At 40.3% G+C, this 12,692-nt stretch overlaps 1 protein-coding gene across 3 annotated transcripts in view; it reads right to left on the reverse strand.

Annotated features, from left to right (window-relative positions):
• LOC122494332 (cadherin-11) overlaps nt 1–12,692 on the reverse strand; it is a 151,797-nt gene that overhangs the window by 125,142 nt on the left and 13,963 nt on the right. Inside the window, exon 2 of one of the 3 annotated variants that reach the window (XM_043599395.1) lies at nt 10,663–10,744. The exons of the other annotated variants lie outside the window; for them this stretch is intronic. The gene's annotated coding sequence lies outside the window, so the exon portion shown is untranslated. The remainder of the gene's footprint in view (nt 1–10,662; nt 10,745–12,692) is intronic. 3 annotated transcript variants of the gene reach the window in all.

Below are 12,692 nucleotides of genomic sequence, written 5' to 3' on the forward strand. Positions count from 1 at the left end.
ACTTCGCACCCCTTAACATTTTATCCTAAGCATATGTCCATTTAGCTACACATTCTCTGTTAATACTTCCAGTGACAATTATAGCCCATCATAAAAATATACCACATTTAGTTAACCCATCTCTTGTTAGCTACACTATTCTTCCCCATCCCTCCCTCCTTTCTCTCCTTCTTTCTCTTTCCTCTCTCTCTTTCTTTCTTTCTTTCTTTCTTTTTCTTTCTTTCTTTCTTTCTTTCTTTCTTTCTTTCTTTCTTTTTTTTTCTCTTTCTTTCTTTCTTTCCTTCTTCTTTCTTTTTTTTCTTTCTTTCCTTCTTTCTTGTCTTTCTTTTTCTCCCTTTCTTGTCTTTTTGTCTTTTTCTCTTTCTTTCTTTCTTTCTTATGCTGAATTCTTTGTGCATTTATTTTTTTAAACATTTCAAGTTACTTCTTTAGCATTAATTCCAAAAAATGTGAGATGAATATTGTAAAATCTCAGCAGAAATAATATCATTGTTTCAAAATAATGTTGGTGGTTTATTTTTTTACCTAAATACTCATCCTTAGCATTTTCTGTGAACTGCTTCATACTTCACCAAACCAGTCCCATTAGCAATGTCCTGAATTATCCCAGATCCATTCCCACAACACTGCTACAATAGAACAGAACTATTTATTTCTATACATTTCTTCTCCCTCCAGACTAGGTTCACTTCAGGAAGATCCTAGATAACTAGACACCCTAATCTCAGCTCTCTGCTTAAGGTCAGGCATGTAGTAGGTGCTCAATAAAAATTCATTGAATTGACTAATGCATCTTGAAAATTATTTACCAAACTCCATCCTTGCCCTAGAGCTATAAATGCACCCTTGCTCAAGTTACAAAGATCCTTCTCTATTTATTTTCTTTTATTCTTCCCTGGCACATTGCACGCGCACGCACACACACACACACACACACACACACATTCAGAACAGGAAACGTCTTCCTCAATCCATTCTGTCCTCTACTGCTACCGCTGAGATACATTTGCAAAGGACAGAGCTGTTGTTTCCGATGTCATTTAAACTGTTTACTTTGTTATAATAAAGAGCAGAGTCAAAGAATGTCACCTCCTCAGAGAAGTATTCCTGGGAGAATGACCCATTTCACCTCACTTTAGCGAGAAAGACCCATTTCACCTCTTCTTCTATTACATGACTCTGTTTATTTCCTCACTACAACTACCCCAATCTGAGGTTGTCCCATCATGGATGCTCCTTACCCCTTCCAACAGAAGTCTCCCAGATGTCAGGGTCTGTCCTGTTCACTCCTAAATCTCTATTCCACAGCATGATGAATGGGGTACTGGAGCCCCACAGAACTGCAAAGGTTCTTAGAGGTCACCAAGTTTAGCTCTATTATTAAAAAAAATGTAAACAGATGCCCCAATAGGAATAGTTATTTGTCTAAGGTTTATGTAAAAATGATAGTATCTGGATGAGAATTTAGAATTTTCAACTCTAAGGCCAGGGTTCCTTCCACAGCTGCCCAATGATGGCCATCTCTCAGCCCAGAGTAGACAAGGAGGCCCTCATTCCCACTGAGCCTACAAAGAAAATAATGCTTGGAACCAAACTGAAAAGTACTCTCTTCCTTGTCTTTGGCACTATCCAAACCCTATCTGCGTATAATAGTGTCTTTATACAGCCAATGGCACATCAACCTTAGTAAACATGGGGCCGCAATTACTATCTTCTTCCCACACAAAGGAGCTGAGGACATGGCCATAGCCATGTGACCAAGCCCAGAACAGGTGCCAGGAGTCCACTGGCCAAGTACAAAGGTGCATCTCCTGAGTTTTCCTGTAACAGTTCAAATCACAGACTCCTTTGTCTCATCATGCACAGACCATGAACCTTGATTTTTCAGTGGACAGTGGTTTCTCCACACCTTGAGGGAATTTTACTTAGAGGGAAAGACAGAAAGAAAAAGAATCCTGTGTTAATGTCATTTATGTAGCAATGTGATGCATTTTTAACAGATCCATACAACTTCCAGTAAACTGTTTCTCTTTTTTCAAGAGTTCTTGAGAGGCCAAAGGCCAAAGCCCATCTCAGATGCTGTACCTGTCCACTCTTTCTGAGACCCAAAGGTTCTTAGAAACCCACTCCCAGGCAGGTGAACACTGAGGGCACAAAGAGAAATGCCTTGTCTGAAGTTACTACAGAGGCAAGTAACAGGTGCCCAGAACTCAAGGCTCTTGGTAGCTCTGAGCCCAGTACTCTGAGAGTGGTACAGTTCTGGAACACTCAGCAGCTCTGGTTCACCTGTCTACATTACTCTTTCTAGTCCATATCACCTGGCTTCTTCTGGTAGAAGGCCATGAAGCAGTGTGTCAAAGGAACATGGAGAGGAGGGCAAGGGACAGGCTTGGCTAAGACCTGACCCTGCAAAATCCATGGAAGTGTCACTATCAAAGAACCACTGAACTGGACTCATATACTTGGGCCCCTACTTGAATTGGGCAACCCTAGAGATGCACCTGTATGTGTATATATGTAAATACACAGGCACCAAATGTATATAGTATATATATATATATATATATATATATATACATATACATACACATACACACACATATATAGTGTATATGGAGTTTTCTGTTTATGCTTGGGTAATTGTTAAAGGCTCTGGTCTCTTTACAAGCCACTTTGGGAGAAATTCTACTGGCATGGGTGTCAAGAAATGCTTTGTTTCACCTGAACACTAATGTATTATTGTTTTGTGGTAATTTTATAACTCTTGGTGTTTCTCCAGTTGCCCTGTTACAAGGGAACAATGTTCTATGTCATAACTTTTGGTATGCTCTTCAGTGAAGTCCTTTGTTCTATCTTTCAACCTTACTCTTACTTTCCCTTCATCCTGATTTCTTTAAAACTTCCCTTTGTTGAAATCTTAGTGCATTGCTGGTATTTATGAAGGCCACTTCAACACCTCTTGAGAATAGGAAATGCCATAAATAAATGGACAAGTAAATAGGCCATACTGTTTGAGCTGTTCACATGGCCAACCACTGGGAATCCAGTCACCTTTCTCCTGGCAGCCTGCCCAGAACTTTAGTTAAACCCTAACAAACAGTAATTCCTTATTAAGAGTTGGTCCTAATATCCATCCAAGGAGCATATATTCAAAGAACAGTCTTCTAGCTAATTAATTTTGCTTTCAGTTATTCAACATTCAAGAGACCTTTTTTATGTTTCTAGATGTGTGTATTACAGCATGTATCCAAACATACTGAAATAACCAATTTAATGATACCCTCCTCCTCCAGACTATTAGGACTTTGAAGGTAAGGACTACGATAGTTTTATTTCTGTGTGTCTAGTACCTATCACTGTGGCTATTACCTGGTAGATCTTTTGTTGTATAAACGGATGCTTGCTAAAGTAACTAGAGTGCACATGCATGTATGTTGGAACACATATATACATATATTTATGCATGCATGTACGTATGTTACCATCCACTACATAAGTGTCTCTCAAGCAATCTTAGACTCTGCGAGGCAGTGTATTATATCTGTGTGTATTATTATTAAATAATATACACATTCACAGAGCTCTTGCGGACAAAGCCCAGCTATGACTCTACGTCTGCATTACCGCTAGCTCTTTCCTGCCTGCCATATTTTCTCAGTGCAACATCATACTGAGTCTCAAGACAGAATCACAAGTAATTGGTTGCATACAAAGATACCTCCAAACATGGAGACTGGAGGAAGTATAGGCAGTTCAGTAGGGCCAACCACGCCCTGATGCTGTTAAGAGAAATAGTGTAGTTTATAGTATTCACACTCATTACATTTTCTGATAACCCTACTACACCATCTAAAATAATGTCTGGCTGAGAAAAAACTGTGCTCACTGTGTGTGATGGTTGGCTTTATGTGTAAAGTGGGCTAGGCAATAGTCTCTAGTTACACCAACACTTATGGAGGTATTACTGTGAAGGTGTTTTGTATTTTGTCATTAAGGTCTCTAACCACTTTACTTTTGGTAAAGAAGATTATTCTCGATAATCTGGGTGGGCCTGGCTCGATCAGTTGAAAGCCCTTCAGAGCAGAGCTGAAGCTACTCTGATGATGAAGAGAGAAGTCTACCTGTGGACTGCGGCTTCGGCTCACATCCTTGGGCTCCAGTCTGGCCTTGATGCTCACCTGCCCTGTGGATTTCAGACTTGGCTTTGCCAACCCTTGTAGTTGCTTGAGCCAATCCCTTTCAATAAATTTCCTAATATGGGTGTATCCGACTGACTCCATTACCCTCCGTGTACCCTGACTGATACACTATGTATACATCAGTATTTACAGATGGGAAACTTCAGGCAACTTCATAATCAAGGGAACGAAAGAGGCCCTACAATCTCCTGATAGCAGCCAGGAAGGCTTTCTATCTCCCCTGAATGACAGTCTTCTTACTTATGTGCAAAGGTCAGATTTCAACTGGTTCAATAACAAGAATGCTCGGCTTTCCAGTTTGCACATTTTTTACAAGTTCTTGGAAAAAGTAATTCACAGGAGTTTATTATGAGGCCATTGTTGCAGAAGATCATAAGGATGATATCTCTGTAAAACCTTTTTTTGTTGTTGTTAATGCCTTTATCTGATTGCTTCACACAAAATAATGTTTCACTTGTGGAGGAAAATATGTGTAAGTTTTCAAATTATGATTTTTGTGCTAGAGAAGTGATAATAGGCAAAATAATTAATTGGTGTAAACGGTAAGGGTTTGGACTCCACGGGGACCCAAGTTCCTAAATGGATGACTCTAGATGGATTAGCTTCTATGAGCCTCAGTTTCCCCAACTGTGAAATAAAGATATAATCTGTCACACACGTTTCTATGAACAGTGCCTGCTATGGCCCTTCAGAAATGAATCTTTCAGATTGATCTTCGTTCTTCAGCCTAAGGCTTCTGAACAGCAGCATTACTGGGCCAGATAAGTATTTGTTGGGGGGAGAGGGTGCTGTTTCGTGCAATGTAGAACATTTAGCATCATCCCTGGCCTCTCCCCACTAGATACCAGCAGCATACCCCTACCCAGTGGTGACAACCAAGATGTCTCAGATCTTGCCAAATGTCCCCTGGTGGAAAAATCATCCCAGGTTCATAACCACTGCTTTACGGATGCAGTTATTACTATTATTTTTTGCTTTGGCTTTTAAATTTTTTCCAAAAAAAAAAAAGTATAACATTCATATGGAAGAGCATAGCTCGATGAATTTTTACTAAGGGAACATGCCCATGTTATCAGCCTTATAACAAAGAATAGAATACTGCGAACTCCTGTTCCCTCCATAGGAAGCCCCTGACATTCTCTTCTTTTATTACCACCAAGGACTTTCAGTCAGAGAAATTGAGGCATAAACTTTTTTTTTCTTTTTTTATGTTCATTTATTTACTTTGAGAAAGAGAGAGAGAGAGTGAGTGCAAGCAGGGGAGGGAGAGAGATAGAATCTCAAGCAGGCTCCATGCTCAGCATGGATCTCCATGCAGGGCTTCATCCCATAAACCCTGAGATCATGACCTGGGTGGAAATCAAGAGTCGGACACTCAACCAACTGAGCCACCCAGGTGCCCCTGAGGCATAGATTTTAAATCATGAGAGGCGATTCAGAATAGGAGTCTGTAAACTGGTTTTCTATGAGATTTGCCAAGGTAACAAAGCTCTGCTGGAATGATGACCTACCCAGAAATCATCACAAGGTAGCAGGTGAGCCACCCAAACCCAGAGGTGGATTGTCTGGAAAATGGGGATTTATATAAGAATGGCAAGTCTTACAGTTTTTTTTTCCTTCTGACCTGAAAATTCAGCTTGTCTGACTCAATGGAGAAAAGAAATTGTCAAAAGCGATCAATTGTAGAAGGAAGAGCCATGCAACTGAGCAGAACAACAGCTGGAAGACCCAACCTGGCCACTGTAGTGTCTTCAGAGAATCTGAGAAATGGGATGTGTCCCCAGGTGTTAGGACATCCTTTTCCCTGTTATGCCTAAGTTCCCTGGGCCGTAGGGAATGGCAGGCCAACACATTAAAGTTGACATGTCTTCAGATGCTTCTGTAAAACAACCTTGGCAGACCAGTTACATGAGATACTCGAGTTCTACTCAGATAGTAAGAAAACATCAAGCCAGCAGCCCAGAATGACACTCCTTCTCTGGATATATAATAGTCGTGCTATTGGGCATTTACCAAATTGTCCTCATTCATCTGTGAGCTGCTGGACAATTGGAGCTCGGTCTTTGCATTTTCATATCCCCAATAGCATCTCCTATCGGGCCAGGAATATGGTAGATGCTTAGCTAATGTATATTAGCTGAGAAAATAAATTATGTACTAGAAAGTGCATTTCACTGGGAGTTAAAAGTGCTGATGCCCTATTCTTGACTGTACTATCATTATGGCATGAGAGTTCAGGGATAATCAGTAAATTTCTCTAAATATCAGCACCTAAATCTGTTTAAAAACATAAAATGTAATATAAAATGTAAGTGAACAAAATGCCCTTGAAGGTCACTTTCAGAACTTTGATTCTAAAGGATATATTGAGCAGAGAACCTGACCTTACAGAAATGGTTGATAACCATCTGTTTTCTCATTAATTCATTTACACTTTAAATAACTTACTCTTTCATTCATCCATCCATGGGCACCATGAATTGTGAGATGATATGCTGGTCTGGGCTGCATGAAATCCACAGCCACTGAGAAACAGCACATAGACAGCTGTACCTTTATAACTTCTATATTGGAAGGTGACATGAATCCCTTCTACCAAAGCATAAACAGCACAAATGCAGACATGAACTGCGGATAACACGCTAAAGGTCTAGGGAAGCCAAATACCATTTCAGCTATCCATTCATCAAACCATCCATCCAATAACAGTTCTGAGTATCTACGTGTTCAACAGGATTTGTTTTCTATCCCAATCCCACTGTCAACCACAAGGATGAACACATGGCCCAAGCGGCGTCCTTAAGAGTATTCATAGGACCTGAAAAATAGCCTCAGAAATGGGCATGTGGCTCAAGGCAGGGCATTCTCAGTTCTTTGGAATTTCCTGCTTGTGCACACTTAAAGTATAAATATATGTTTTGAGACTTCTAGTGGTCACTGTGTCATTGTTTGTGTTACATAGGAACCCTCCCAGGGCAAGAGGGTCTGAGACTAACACTCAAAGGAAAGCAGAGACAAGTAGATGAAGAGGTCACCACGTGATGGAGACAGAGAAGAACACATTTCCCAACATTGTTAAGCTCTGGATCCAGTCCAGCCAGAAGCTAGAGCTTCCATGGATGTTCCAATGATACAGTCCCAAACTTCTCCTTTTCTCTTCAACTATACTTCACAGATTTTTGTAACCTATAGCCACTACAACCTGCTAGATGCCCAAAATTGAAGGAGCCATAAGTGTCAGAGCTGAAGAAGGTCGGGGGCTCTGATCAAAGGAAGGAAGCAAGGATAAAAGAGAAGAAGGATGAATCATAAAAATGTCAGGAGAGACATGTCTGAGACAGACAAGTATCTTAAAGAAAAATTAAGAGATTGAATTGAGGGAAGTTAATGTGAGAAGGCAACCGAGTATCTCCCACCAGAATGGTATTTATTGGACTGCCCAAGATGGGTAGACAAATTGCTATGTTTAATGCCCCCTAAGAGAACATTTCCACCTCCTTCCACTTATAGCTAGCACATCTTATCAAGGGATTTAACGTAAATATCTCTTCCTGAGACAGATGTTTAGCCACTTTTTTTTTTTTTTTTCTTGTCACAGGTGAAAATCCCATCATTTGGTCCCTCCAAGCAATCCCTCAGATAGGTGTGGGCATATTCTTCCAGGCATCATCTCAAAACTTCTTTCCATTAACCAAAGGAATTATGTTCTAATAATGGTATCTCTTCCAGTCATCTACTTATACAAACTTGTTCTACATATTCGCTGACTTCTCAGAACCCCAAGAGATGCATACTACCCTCCTCATATATCCTTGCTTAAATTACCTTCTCTGGAATAAAGGCAATGAATGCCCATGAGGAGACATGGGCATGAACCAGCAGAGGCCATGAAAAAGAGGCCCAGATTCTGCTCTTGGCAGATCCCTGAACTCACCTGTGCTGCTGGTCAGGTTTCTTTTCCTGTGTGGGACTCCCCTTCAATTTTAGGGGATGCAGCTATCGGACCATTGTTGGGATTTCCTGTCATCACTCTGAGAGGTGTCAGCCATGATGCTAATACCTTGGCCTCCTTTTCTCCCCTCCTCCATCTCTCGCTTCCTTCCTTCCTTGTCATTTGTATTCCTTTTTTTTTTTTAATTTTTTCATTCTTCCTTCCTTATTCCCTTCGTAGTCATCACTTAGTAGGCTGCCAATAATGGTAAATATCCTCATAATCATCCTCCTCATTCATACCCAGTAGCACTCAGCAGGGACGGGCAAAGACAGCAACTATCATTCACCTCCTAACACATCACGTTGCCATGTTTTGCTAATTACACTTATCACTACTGAAAAATATGTTGTTCATTCGCTTAAATTTTACTGTCTGACCCCACAAGAGTAGAAACTGTCTAACGTGTCCACCTTTCTATCTCTAGCCTAATTAATTTATTGGTGTCTCATGAATATTTGCTAAATGGATGGATGGATAGCAGATTTATTGTCATCTATTTTGCCTCAGGGACACCTGTACTCACAGGTGTCCCACATCTTAAGGTCAGGTTGCAAGGTCTGAAGCTTGTGTCAATGTTAGCTCATCATATCTTTGAAAGCCATTATTATCCCTGGTTCTAAGTAAGAATGACTCTATCTTGATCATTCTCTTTCTATGGATTCCTCTGTTACAAGACCCAGCTTTGGGTTGAAGATTCAGCAAACCTGCAATAAAGCTAAAAGTGAAAGAAGGTGGCTCTTGCAGCTGTGATTTAAAAGGTGGTGAGGCTTTAAAAGGTGCAGCCACGATCCCACCTGTATGTACCTGCCCTAGTTTCTGCCCGCCCAGGACTTGCACATGCACAGTCACACAAGTATGTACCCACATGGCCCGAGCACCACACCCCATCTCCCTAGTGGTCATATTTCATGCATCCCGATGAAACTCTCTAACCTTCATGTGAATCTGATTTCCTGGATAAATTTGGCATTGGAAGCAGGTTGGTATCATTGAGTCATTACATCTTCTTGGTTAGCTTTGGACCTTGCCTTCTGCAACCTGCTAGAGACTCATTTAGGATGTAAATATATATTTTAAATGATTGTGTATCAAATGTTTATACACACAACCAAAAATGACACAATTTAGGAGAAAGTGTTCTAAATTCACCTTTGCCAGGTATTAACAGAATTACTATGTTAATATTGTTATTATTTCAACATGGTTGTCGTCATCATCATCATCATCATCATCACTATTGGGTGCTTACAGTATTGTAGAGAGAGCCCTGGAAAGGGAGACAAAAGATGGGAAATCTAAATTCAAGTTCTGCATTCTTACTAGCTGTATAATAATAAGCATGTATATAATCTGAGCTGTAAGTTACCTTGTCTGAAATAGGGGTGAAAGTACAGGGTTATCTTGAGACTGAAATTAGGTAACACAACAACGTGCCTAAGAGTACTTCCCTTGCCAACAGTTGTTTAAAAATTATTTGTTGCATAAATTGTCCTTTGAAATACTAAGGCTTCCACCATCTATACAGTATCTACTAGGTGCATGCAGCTTCTGAGCACTAGACACGTGCCTAGTCCGCACTGAGATGTGTTACACGTGTATAATACACACCAGATTTCCAAGACTTAGTATGAAAAAAGGAGAAATAGCACATTAATAATTTTATATTGATTGCATGTCATAATATTTTGGATATATTAGCTGCATCATTAAAATTGTCACTTTTTGTGGCGCCTCGGTGGCTCAATCAGTTAAGTGACTTCAGCTCAGGTCATGATCTCATGGTGCATGGGTCTGAGCCCCGTGTCAGGCTCTCTGCTGACAGTTTAGAGCCTGGAGCCTGCTTCAGATTCTGTGTCTCCCTCTCTCTCTCTGTCCCTCCCCTGCCCGTTCTCTCTCTCCATGTCTCTCAAAAATAAATAAACCTTAAAAAAATAAAAAATAAAAATAAAATTGTCACTTTTTTGCCTTTTTAAAAATTGGACTACTAGAAAATTTTAAATTGCATTATTTAGCTCACCTTTGTGGCTTGTGTTACATATCTCAAGGACAACACTGGCTTGGAGAGCTATGCTCCTAGAATTTCAATTATAAACATAGAAAAGCTCAAAAACAAAGGATTTGGTGGAGAAAATTGAGTTCTTAACATACTTCACAGTTATGCAAATATCCATTCAGGGAAAGAGACCACTATTTATGTCAATTTCTTTAAAAGGAAAGCATGAACCCTTCATAAGCAATGGAAAACTAGTCCGCATCAAATCCAAGAGAAGGTTTGGTGTGGAAGAGAAAAATGATAGCTTAGTAAACTTGAGTAGAAGGAACATAAAGGAACAAATGGGTTTGGAGCCACTGAACTTGGACACAGAGTCCACGTTGTCACTACTAGCTGCTATATAACCAGAGTAAGGTGAGCAAGTTCACAGCACCCACTTCCTCTCCACAGAGCAGAAATAACAATACACATCTCACCACAGGGTTGTCGCTGACATTTATGAAGTGTTCACTTGGCTCTGTATATGTTCTTGTCATGCCAAAAGTACAGATGAGGAAACTGAAGAAAAAAAAAAAAAAGAATAACTTGTGTATTCCTGGCCACACCACTAAAAACTGGTGGCAGCAGAATCTGAAGGCAGTGAAGTCTGAACCCCTTCAGCCCTTGAGCTTTTAATCACTCAGATCAGGTTTCAACGCTGTCATGAGACCTGAGTGAGACAGTGAATTTAAAGCACATGCCAAAGCCATCAAGGAAGCATCCATGTTTCTTGCTGTTTAAATCCGCAAGAGAACATAGATAGGATATAGTATGCAAGTCATTCTATGTCCCATCAGCTCAAAAGAAACCCCCGAACAGATGACCAGCAACCTAAATGAACTTTGGAAACTCTGATATATTAGTGTCCTGGAGGCTGTAAGAATTGTTGAATGTTCTGAGGAAATATATTCTACAATTCACGTATGAAATATGAAGCCAAAGGGATTTTGACCTCAGAGGTAACCAATAGGCTTAAAATCAGTTCCTACATGCTCAGTATAAGGAATCACTTACACATATTTTCCCAGTTCTTCCTCACACTATGTTGGATTTCCAGATCTACCTAGGTGGACTTAGCATCCAGTCACTATATCTTTTATTTAAGGTAAAGCATAAATTTCATAGATATTGAACTATTTATATAAAGCATTTTTGGTTTTGTGTGTTTGTTTGGTTTCGTTTTTGTAAGGATCCCAGCAGGTCAGTGGGAATGAGGCAGAGGCAGAGCCAGAGCCAAGTTATACTTAATGACTGGGGGATATTCCTAGCTGGCAATGGTCCCTAGGAGTTTCCTAAGGGGTGTCCCTGGGTCCAGCATGCCCGACGACCTCTATCTACACATCCTCACGACACAAGGTCACCTCACATAGTAACAGTCACATCTCAATAACTACCCACCCTGGCTCTTCTGCAATAGACTTGATTATTTCTGACAAACTCATTTCTTGTCCAATTTGGTATGAAAATTAAAGTTGCATTAGCACAATGTATGTCATGTGAGTGGCAACCTCAATGCTCTACTATAGCAAACCCAACGGAGCCTTGAAAAGAGGTTCAACAATACAGGTAAAGTTACTGTTTCCAAAATAGCTGTTTTGCATCCAAATCAGTCTTGCCTGGGAAGGCACGCTTGGTGGCCTGTGGCCGAGCTGATACGATCAATGTAACTTTCTCCGAAGGAAACCATCTTCAGAGAAAATGTTAATCAAATCGTTTCCCATGCAAATGTAAAAATAGGGGGAACAATACTAGAGATAATATCAATATTTTCAACATTAAGCGAAGACAGGCAATCCTTGAAGAGTGATGCTATTTCCATGAATTTAATCAATTCACATTCTTAGCCACAAAGCTTTTCTTACATGCTTTTGTTTTTACAACCATTAATTTAAATGAGTCCGGAGATAGGATTTGTAGATTCTTTGCCAGAACCTGAGAACTAAGTCCTGAGTTCCCAAGGGCCTGTCATCAATTTGGTTTTCATTGTCCAAATAAATATCTGAACCCCAGGAGCTGGATTAAGAAGAGAATAATAATACATGTATTCTCTGGGTCAAGCAGGGTAGCCAGAGATGTTCTTTTTTGTTTTTGTTTTTGTTTTGTTTTGTTCGGTTTTCGGACTTTTAAAGCAGAGCTCAGCTGTTCTTCCAGATCCCTCCTGTGGGGAGGCAGTTTTCCGTTCTTTTTTTTTTATTATTAAAAATTTGTAAATGTTTATTTACTTTTGAGAGAGAGAGAGAGAGAGATCAGGTGAGGGGCAGAGAGAGAGGGAGACACAGAATCCGAAGCAGGCTCCAGGCTTCAAGCTGTCAGCACAGAGCCCAGCGGGGCTTGAACCCACGAACCATGAGATCATGACCTGAACCCAAGTCGGACGCTTAACTCACTGAGCCACCCAGGCACCCCAGCAATTTTCCATTCTAACCCTCTTCTACAAAAGAGAGAACTTGAGTATAGACAAGGGAAG

Source organism: Prionailurus bengalensis, chromosome E2 (genome assembly GCF_016509475.1).
Source record: "Prionailurus bengalensis isolate Pbe53 chromosome E2, Fcat_Pben_1.1_paternal_pri, whole genome shotgun sequence".
Classification (NCBI taxonomy): Eukaryota; Metazoa; Chordata; class Mammalia; order Carnivora; family Felidae; genus Prionailurus; species Prionailurus bengalensis.